Source organism: Phodopus roborovskii, unplaced genomic scaffold (assembly GCF_943737965.1).
Source record: "Phodopus roborovskii unplaced genomic scaffold, PHOROB, whole genome shotgun sequence".
Lineage (NCBI taxonomy): Eukaryota > Metazoa > Chordata > Mammalia > Rodentia > Cricetidae > Phodopus > Phodopus roborovskii.
In genome coordinates, this window is record NW_026126480.1 from 39,654,410 (window position 1) to 39,664,983 (window position 10,574).

The 10,574-nt window shown below is 43.4% G+C and overlaps 1 pseudogene; it reads left to right on the plus strand.

The window, feature by feature from the left end:
• Positions 1 to 5,179: 5,179 nt before the first annotated feature.
• On the plus strand, positions 5,180 to 6,290 carry LOC127227795 (motile sperm domain-containing protein 3-like; annotated as a pseudogene).
• The last annotated feature ends 4,284 nt before the right edge of the window (positions 6,291 to 10,574 follow it).

A 10,574-nucleotide genomic window follows, 5' to 3' on the forward strand; every position in this document is an offset into this window, starting at 1 on the left:
AAAAACCCACTGTTACAGCTTCCTTCAAAACAAAATCAGCCAGGCAGTGGTGGTGCACTGCTTTAATCTGAGCACTCAGGGAGCCGGAGGCAGGCAGATGTCTGTGAGTTCAAGGTCAGCCTGGTCTACAGAGTTTGTTCCAGGACAGTCAGAGCTACACAGAGAAACCCTGTCTTGGGAAAAATAAAAAAAGGTGTTCAGATGAGGCTAAAGAGATGGGTTAGCAGTTAAGAGCATTTGTTACTCTTGCAGAGGATCCAGGTTTGTTTTCCAACATCCATGTGACAGCTGACAATCATTTTTAACACCAGCTACAGGGGATCCAACACCCTCTTATCTACCTTCCACAGGCACCAGGCACTTACATATCTGCAAGCAAAACTCACACGCATAATAATAAATAAATCTTTAACAGTATTCAAATGAAGTAAAATGAACATTTAAAACCTAGCTACATGAAGTTAGAAATACCTGAAACAAGACTACAAATGCTATAAAAACAAAAGATAAGAATGACATAATATCTAGCAAAACTGAATTAAAAACAAAACTAATTTTAAAGACTATTTTAAAGGAGAATTTCCCAAGAAGATCCAACAGTCATGAACTTTATTATCCCTAAAAATATACCTGGGGACAATACAGAGCAAAACAAACAAATAAATGAGAATAATTGACAAAGCTGCAATCATAAACATGACTTAGAAATCACCAAGTCAAAGCTGAGAGCTGGGATGCAGGCCTCCAATCCCAGGGCTAGAAAGGCTGAGGCAGGATTGCCATGAGCCTGAGGCCAGCCAAAGATACGTACAAGAGCAAAGGGGGCAGACAGAGAAAAAGAAAATCCCCAGTCTCTAGTCCAAGAACCCAGGTACCTGGTGTACACTGGGTGAGTGAGATATGACTTGGACCAAATCCAATGCATCTCCCATTCACACTACCTATTTTGTCACAACCTCTAAGTTAATAGGCTTCTGTGTTGTGAATGGATATTAAAATGCATGACATATTCTCAAATAAAAATGGGTTTCTGTGTTTTAAAGAGTATGTAAACATACACAATATCCTCAACATTGACTCTTGCTGCAAAGCCTAAAATATTTACCTTTTGGGCCCTTTAGGGGAAAGTTGTCCAATGTCGGATTTATCTGAAGAGATAAGTCAGACTGCCTAGGTAGAATACCAAAACAAAACAAAAAACCCTCCCCCTTGGAGGCTAGGCTATGTTCACTATTGGTTTTATATGTAATCCCACTGGCTTCCTCCTTTAACCTACAAATATGTTATTATCTCCCCATCCTTAAACTTGAATTCCCCTGTGAGGTATGTTGGCACATGACCATAGTCCCAGCACTCAGGAGTCTGAGACAGGAGTGTTGTGAATCTGAACGCAATCTGACCTCAGCCCTGTGTCACTACTCACTAAACTATGAGCCACCACTCGGCAGGCCTGGAAGTGGACCATAGTTGCCTTATCCCCAGTAGCTCCTCATCCTTATAGCCTGTTCCTGTCTGTCTGCATTCACTAGTATAGGTGGATTTAACTCAAACTTCCTCCCTTTGCCCTCAATTGTAGTCCGTTCTATCTATCCCAACTACTGCGGTTTCAGGTAGCTTTCCCCGAAGCCTCGCTCTGTGCCTGAGACCTTCTCCTCCTGACTGGCTTCTCCTCCCTTAAATGACCACTTTTATCCTGTGCCCCATTTTTCTCTACAACAGCCTGCACTGTGCTTTAGAGCAGCCACAAGTGTCTTAGAAGTGCGTGCAGGCTGTGGAAGGCTCTCGCAGTCTCTCCTAATCACCCTGCAGGAGGCCCAGCAGGGTTTGGAAATTTAAGTGCAGGAGAAGGATTGAGGTGGGCGACCTGGCAGTCTATCAATCAGCCTTACAGTGTGGAGTCCCATGAAGCCTTTAGTAAGAGCAGAAGGACCAAGAATGCCTCTCTAGAGCCATGAGTCCTCTGATTGGCCCAGAGTCTGGAAAGACCCCTTTTCCATTTCCAGCAAGACTGTCTCAGTAAACCCTGGAGCTCCCTGAAACCCTGCCTGCCTGAGGAAGAGAAAGGGGAGCAGGCAGCACCTTCTCTCCATCTCCTCAAGGTTCATCACAGATGCCCCACCTCTGCCTCAAGGGCCTCCTGGGAAGCCAATACCTGCTTCTTTCCTAGATCTGTGCAACCAGTCAGGGGTCAGCCACTCACCATACTCCCACCCTAAATGGAAGGCTCCGTGGAGCATGCTTCACCAGACTTTCCTCTCATCAAGAGTCTGTGAGGAAGGTGCTGCTAGGAGGTATCGCTGAAGCTTCGTGTTTTAAAATCTAACCATTTCACTTACAGACTTTTTCCCCCTTTGGAGATGCAAACTAACAATAAAGTGACAGCAGAGGGTAAGGCTTTGCATTCTTGCTAGGAGTCAGAGGGTTCTTCCAGTCTAGTGGTCAGCGCTGGTGCAACATATATACAACTCCTTTACAGAGCAATACTCCATCTTTCCAAACCAGTGCTTTTCCCTAAGTGCACAAAAGCTAAAAAAAACATGCTTACTGATGGATAACGCTCATTTTCAAATGTGTTTTATAATACCTTCACTTGCCCAGTGGGCAGGAAGTCCCAGGAATTAGTCAGGTTGAAATGGATTAATATGAAAACTGGCCAGATATAGCCAGGCGTATTGGTGCATGCCTGAAATTTTGCTGGGAAATTTTGCAGAGGTGGGAGGATTATATGTTTCAGGCCAGCCTGGACTACAAAGCAAGTTCCAAGGCAGTCTGATTTCATAGAGACCTTGAAGAAAAAAAAAGAAGAAAGGGGGAGGTGCTTGAAAGAGGACACGGGCTTTCTGTTTTGTTTTGAACATTGTGTTAAAAGGACTTAGATTGTTGGCATCTATGTTCTCAGAAGTCACTTTAGTGTGGACATGGTATTGTCTTAGCTAGCACTCTTCCTAACTCGGCTGACCCTGAGTTAGTGGATGTTTACCTTGTTCCAGCTGATTTTTCTTTTCCTTTCTTTTCTTTTCTTTTTTTTTTTTTTTCTATGAAATTTCTACTAGGTCTCAGCAGTCAGGACAATCTCCAGAAGAACATACGTTTCAGAACAAGCTGGCCCCAGCATCTCTGACTAGCAGAACAGGGGTGAAGATTCTGAATGAATGAAACCCGCAGCATCCTGCTGCTCCCTTCCAGGAAAGCGCTGCACGTTCTAGGCAAAGGGCAGAACAGCCTGCTGGCATTCCGAATAGCTCTTGAAAGGCAGACCTCATGCTTCCTCATTCATGTCCAGCAGGGTTCAGCAGAAGCAGGCAGTGCACTTGTGTGTGGGGTTAATTGGTTCCTTGGTTTGAGGCTTTTATGTAATTTCTAGATCCACCTCTTACCTCCTCAGCCATTGTCCTATTCACTTGACTTCTCAAAAATTTTGGTGTCCAATTCCTGTACCTTCTTAGGACCTCAGTTAGGGTCACCTGGCCATTTCAGCAGAGGATGCTGGAGGCCCTCCACTCTCTCTGCAGTTACCCTCTGAAGGTTTGCACTCTGGCCTAGAGCTAGCAAATGACTATAAGCCCCATCAGTGGGCTTATTCTTGCTAGCTTTTGTATTCAGAATTGTACTGCTACATTTTTTATTTGTAATTTAATCATTCCAGATACCCATGGTCCTACTCACTAAGAGGGATACCATTCCTAGTACTGAAAACCTACCTAACTACTCAGTGCTAGTGAAGTCATGGTTGTTGGAGGATAATCTATGACCACCAATTTATTAAACCATCATCCCTAACAACAAACTATAAACATTTGCCCTTATACTTGCAAATAAGTGGTCTTCACTTCATCAAGGAAACTTTGCAACCGACAGAGGCACCTAAAGAAAACCACAACCTATCAAAATGCAGAGTTGTGGAGCACAGTACCAGAGGATACATCTACAAAACACTTCCATTCATAAGACTTAAGGAACAGTGCATAAGAGGGAGTAGAGAGACTAAGAGCCAGAGGATCAGGGAGTTTGCTGTCTCCTAGTAATATCAAAAGCTACACCCATAAAGTCTTATCAACATGACAGCCCAAATGTAAGATAAAAAGGATGGCATCAGTGAAGATGCCAAACTGGACAGAGAATATCCCATAAGGCCCCAACCCTACACAAAACTATGGGCAACTGAGGAAAGCTGGGAATGGGAAAGGTGACTTGCACTGGGGAAGAGCACATCAATTAGTTGTCCAGTACCAGTCAGCCCTGAAAACACATAGCATTAGATGAACTGTGAAAGGGTGATATTTAGGGATATGCATTATACAAGCATGCATTTATCATTCAATAACATTTTTTAAAGAGGTCATAAATTTGAAGAAGAGTGGGGAAACGTATATGGGAGAGTTTGGAGGGGGAAAGGGAAGGGAGAAATGTTTAATTAAATTATAATCTCAAAAAGAAAAATAACTGGGGGCTGGAGAGTTGACTCGGTGGTTAAGAGCACTGGCTGTTCCTCCCATGGGACCTGGATTCAATTCCCAGCACCCACATGGTGGCTCACAACTGTCTGTATGGAACTCCAGTTCTAGGGAGCCCAACATTCTCACACTGTTATTCATGCAGGCAAAACACCAGTCACATAAAATAAAAAATAAATTATTTTTAACAAAAAAAGAATAAGAAAAAAAACTGAGGTAGCTGAGAGTCCTACTTCTTACAAGCAACAGGAAGTTGGCAGAGACACTGGGTGGTATCCTAAGCATAGAAAAACTCAAAGCCTGCTCCCACAGTGACACACTTCCTCCAACAAGGCCACACCTCCTAATAGTGCCACTCCCTATGAAATTGTGGGGGCCAATTATATTTAAACTACAACAAGAATCACATAAAAAAGTGGGACCATTGAAGAGATTGCTCAATGTTTAAGAGTGATTGTTCTTATGAAGGACCTGAGTTCAGTTCCTAGCACCCATCATTGGGCAGCTCTAGAGGCTCTAATGTTCTCTGACCTCTAGACACCTACACACCACACACACACACACACACACACACACACACACACACACACACACACTTAAATAACAAAATAAAATATGGGCCCAAACCTTAACAGAACCCTCACCGAGAGAGAATTGCAAACAGCAAGTAAGCATCTGGAAGTGTGCTCTATACTGGATGTTGTCAGGGAAAGCAAATCATCACCATGTACTTGCCACAGTGGCAAAAATCCAATGCTATTCATGCCTGGACCTGGCATGAGTGGGAAGCAACCAGAGCTCTTGTTCTTCATGGTGGAGGTATAAAGCAGCTCAACCACACTAGCAAACAGATTGGCTGTTTCTCAGAAAAATAAAACATGCCATTATCAAGCACATTACAATATGCTTCCTAGTATTTACCCAACAGAGCTAAAAGCCCATGAGTTTGGCCACACAAACACCTGCAAGTGGATGTCTGCAATGGCCCTATTCATAATTGCCAAAATCTAGAGGAAGCAACCAAGATACCCATCAGCAAGTCTATTGGTAAATAAGTGACATCCTAGCCAGGGTGGAGAATCATTCCTCACTTAATGACATTGTCTCAGGATAATGGTGCTGGCTCTTAGCCTGGCCACAAGTTGGCTGAAAGAAACTGATGAACCCTAGATGCCAAGGCTTTCTTGTCCTCCTGAGCTTTGCCTGCTGATGTCCTACAATCCAAAGTCTGCTTGGGCTATGGGGTGCCTGCTTCCTCAAGACCTGTTGTCCTGGTGCTAAACTTTTCTGAGATCTAGTACTCAGGGTGTACCAAGGGAGTGGTCCCCAGTACCTGCTGACCCTATATAACCCCACAGGAACTGTGCTTTGCTTCCAACGCACAAGCCAAGTACACGCTATTTGATGCAGAAAGATACATGATGTCTCAGTCTTGTGATATGACATGTGGCCCCCATCCCCAGCCACTATGATTTCCATGACCAACTCCACACTGAGCTGTCTGAGGAGGGGTCCAGAGATAAGTGGTCAGACAAAAAGACATCACCTCTGTTCTTCAGGACCCAGAGTACCCCTTTGAGCTTCAGGGACATTCTGAGACTAATCCAGAGACTCTGGTGAGGACAAGACCAATCCCAGCCAGACAGTGGTCCCCAGTAGCTAGCCACCAGCTCCTTCCTGCTCTTCTAGCTAACCATAATGGTCTCTGAGGTCTTCCTACTACTGGTACTACAGGACAAACTTGGTAGCCAGCTGCCTCAAGTCTTGCATGTGTCCCTAGGACAGAAATTGATGGCAGCTTACATCTTAGGCCTCTTTACCAGGGTGCCGCTCTAGATGAGATGTGAGCTCTCAGTTGTACCTACCCCACTGTCTCCTTCCCATGTAGGGACCTGGTGAAGTCACTGAGATGTTTACACTTTCCCCATGTCCCTTCTCCTTCATGCTCATCCTTCAGTTGTCACACCACCATCCCAAATGCCCAGGGATTTTATACTCATTTGATAAGCTGAATAAAAATTAATTCTTAAAATTAAAAAAAAGGGAACAAACTATCAAACCATGAGAAGACTAATAAAGCAAAACGCATGTGAGGCACCATCTGGAAGGAGCTATTGAAAGGCAGCACAGGGTTGGAATTCATCTCAATGACATGCTAGAAAAGACAGAATTATGATGGTGGAGAAGACACTAGTGGATAAGGGAGAGAAAGATGAACTAGTGAGACACAAGGTAAACTGTTTTCTGAAATACTGTGATGATGAATAATTCATTTGCCCAAACCCACAGGACATTCACCACCAGGTGTTGACACTAATGTCACCTCTGGACTTCAGAGTAAAGGATGTTACCATGGATACTGATCAGTCTGATGGACTTGGAACTAGTACTGGAGAAGATTCAGCATATATGGTGTATGTGTGTGGCATCTAAAACTTCTGTCTTTTTTTAGGACATGAATGATGGTTCTTCCATTACCAATGAAAACGCCATCTCTTTTGGAGACAAATAGACTTGCTTCTTTTCTAAAAGGTTAATTAATTTACTTACTTATTAATTAAGGGATGGAGAGATGGCTCAGTGGCTAAAAGCACTTACTGCTTTTGCAGAGGACCCAGGTTCAGTTCCCAGCACCACATGGCTGCTTAAAACTGTCTGTAACCCCAGTTCCTGTGGATCTGATGCCATCTTCTGACCACTGTAGGCAACAGGGACACAGTGTATAGCCATGTATGCAAGCAAAACACTCATAAAATAAAACAAATCTACTAAAAATTAAATAGTTAATTTAAAATCTATATTTCTTAAATGTCTTTGTTACTACATCTTTTTAAAAGAAATTTATTTAAGTTTTTTTTAAGCCTGTTTAGGCACAAGTAGGAGTCTGGTATGCTATTTCTCCTTGGTAAATGCTTAGTAGTAGAATACTTAGATCATAGCATTTTTTGAGATTTTGTGTATTTTTATTTTATGTGTATGAGCGTATGCCTGAATGTGTGTCTGTGCAATGTGTGCATGCAGTTCCCATAAAAGCCAAAGAGAGCATCAGGTCACCCCTGGGATTGCAGTTAGAGAAGGTTGTGAGCCACCATGTAGGTGCTAGGAATCAAACCTGTGTCCTCTGGAAGAGCAGCAAGAGCTTTTAACCACTAAACCATTTCTCTAGTCCCTAAAAAGATTTTTTTATGTGACATATTTTGATCATATTCCTTCCTCTCACTCAATTGCTCCCAGGTCCTCCCCACCTCCCTATCTACCTGACTGCACATTCTTTCTCTATCAAAAAGAAAGAAAAGAAAAAAATCAGTGTGCAAACAAAATAGAAAATAAGACAAAAATATAAAAACAAAGCAAAAACTTCACACACACACACACACATACACACACACACACACACACACACACACACAGCCACCCCCTGGACATGAGCATGGGGCCTGCCTGCCTTGAGATGTGGTTGATATACCCAATGACACTCCATTGAGAGAAACTGATTTTCCCCTTCTCACCAGGTATCAGTTGCAAACAGCTTCTTGGTTAAGAGTGGGATGGCTTTGCCTTCTCAGTGCTGGGATTTTGTCTGGCTTGAACCCATTCAGGTCTTGTTCATGTTGTCATAGTCTCTGTAGGTTCGTATGTTTATCAGCCCTGCTGTGTCTGACAGATGCTGTTTACTTGGCATCGTTCACCATCTCTAACTCTTATAGTCTTTCTGAATCCTCTCCACCATAGATCCCTGAGCCTTGAGGGAAGTGGTTTAATAGAAGCATCCCATTTAGAGATGAATGTTTTGAAGCCTTTCACTCTCTCTGCACTGTTCAGTTGCGGGTTTCTGTGTTAGCTCCGATGAACTGGAAGAGATTTTTCTGACAATGACTGAGCCCTGAAGGCACTGATCTATATGGACATATCAGATGATCATTGCTATGTTTCTTTAGCAGAATGAAAGTAGTAGGTCCCTAAGCCCTTGGCCTATTTAGTTTTGGTGAGGTATGGGTTCCATCTCAGAGTGGGGCTTGAATCCAATCAAAAAGTGGTTGGTTACTTCCATAACATTTATGCCACTATTACCCATTATATCCAGGCAGGTCTCTGCTGTAGGTTACAGGATTTGTTGTAGCTTGGTGAAATTGATGATTACTTTCTCTCTGGTAGCATATGATGCTACCATGAATGTTCTAGTATTATAAATGTTAGTTGGTATGGGTGAAGCTTCTAGTTAATTAATTTAAAAGCTATATTTCTTAAATGCCTTTGTTGCCAAATCTTCATATAGGTTGCTACTTCCTGACTTAAAAATTGGCTTCTGCAGATGAAAAGATCCATAGCCAAGCACTGGGCCAAGCTCTGGGAGTCCAGTTGATGAGAGGAAGGAAGGATTGTACCAGAAAGGGGCAGTCAAGATCATGCTGACCTTGAGCTAATGGGAGCTAGTGGACTCTGGACCAACAGCTAGGGAACCTGCATGGAACAAACCTAGACCCTCTGCATGTGGATGACAGTTGTGTAGTTGGTCTGTTTGTGAGGCCCCTAGAAGTGGGACCATGATCTGTCCCTGGCACATGAGCTGGCTTTTTGGAACCTATTCCCCATGCAGGAATGCCTCACCCAGCCTTGACACAGTGGGAGGAGTTTGGTGCTGATATGACATGCTTTGTTGATTCCCATGGGAAGCCTGCCCCTTTCTGAACAGAGAAAGACTGGATGGGGGAGAACAAAGGGGGGGACAGGAAGAGAGGAAGGAAGAAAAATTGTGGTTGATATGTAAAATAAATGAAAAAATTAATAACAATAAAAATGAATTTGCTTCTGTTTGGTAAGATAGTACATCCTTGGGAGGCAGAGACAGGCATATCTCCTTGAGTTTGAGGCCAGCTTGGACTATTTAGTGAATAAGCTCTGGGCCAGCCAGATTTACATGGTGAGTTTCAGGGGAAAGGGGGTGGGGTGGGAGGCTACTGACATAAAGAAAACTGCCAAATTGTGTACCACCCACCCAAATTAGTTCTGGTGTAAGGACAAGACATATAACTGTATGGCAGAAGTACACTCCTGTGTCCCAGCCTAGTGTTTAGATTCAAGACCAGAAAGGATGTGGACATCAGATATCCTCTGGAGTAGGATGAAGATGAACCTAGGAAAATAGTCTAACTTTTTTTTTCCTTAACAGGAAAGATGAAAGGCCAGGAGCTTCAAATGTGGGCAAAAGGGGGCCCAAACTCTTAAGGAACACAGGAACAATCTTAAAGAACAAGCTGGAGCTTGGAAACACCCAGCAACACCACCTTCAGAAAGCAAGACAGACATTCAAAGGGAAGATCCCCAGGCTCCCTCACTAGAGAGGCAGCTACATAATGCAGAACACACCAGCGGTGGAGAACTTTGGGAAGGCAGAGTTACTCAGGAGGAGGAAGATGCAATGTAATGCACTTGGGAGAAAAAAAGCCAGGTGAACTATGAGACTTGAAATTAGGATTACACAATGTAATCCTAAAAAAAAAAAAAAGAATAGGAACAAGAGGAGGGGGGAAAAAAGTCAGAATCTTGAGCTTGGAGTGTAAGAGAAAGAATTCTCCTTTTCTCCAGTCCCTGCCCATCTCAGCATCCCAAATAGCTAAGAAGTTGAGGGTTCATTACACCAGAGTTTCCTTGGGCTCCTTTCCTAAAGAGGATAATCCAGTTCTTGAGGGTAGAACCCTCAAGATTTAACTACTTCCCAATGACCTTGTCTCATCATGACTTGGGATCAAGGCTTTTAGCCTATGAATTTGGAAGGATGAAAATATTCTGGCCATAGCAGTGGCTACTTGCTTGACCTATGTAAAGCTTGATTTCCGGAAATGCAAAGTGTGTGTGTGTGTGTGTGTGTGTGTGTGTGTGTGTGTGTGTGTGTGTGTGGAGGGGGTGATGGCAATGTTGCTGCCCACCTCAGAGGATCACTGTAAGAAGTTACCATGCACATGCAGAGCCATCAGTAAACAGCAGCTGGGACCAGACCACTAGGTGGGTGTCCTGACACTTATTCAGCATGATTGTTCCCTAAAGTCAAACCAACTGCTAGTGAGTGGGGTAGAGGTAAGTCTGAGTTACTTCAGAAATCCCACACTCCCTCAAGCTATA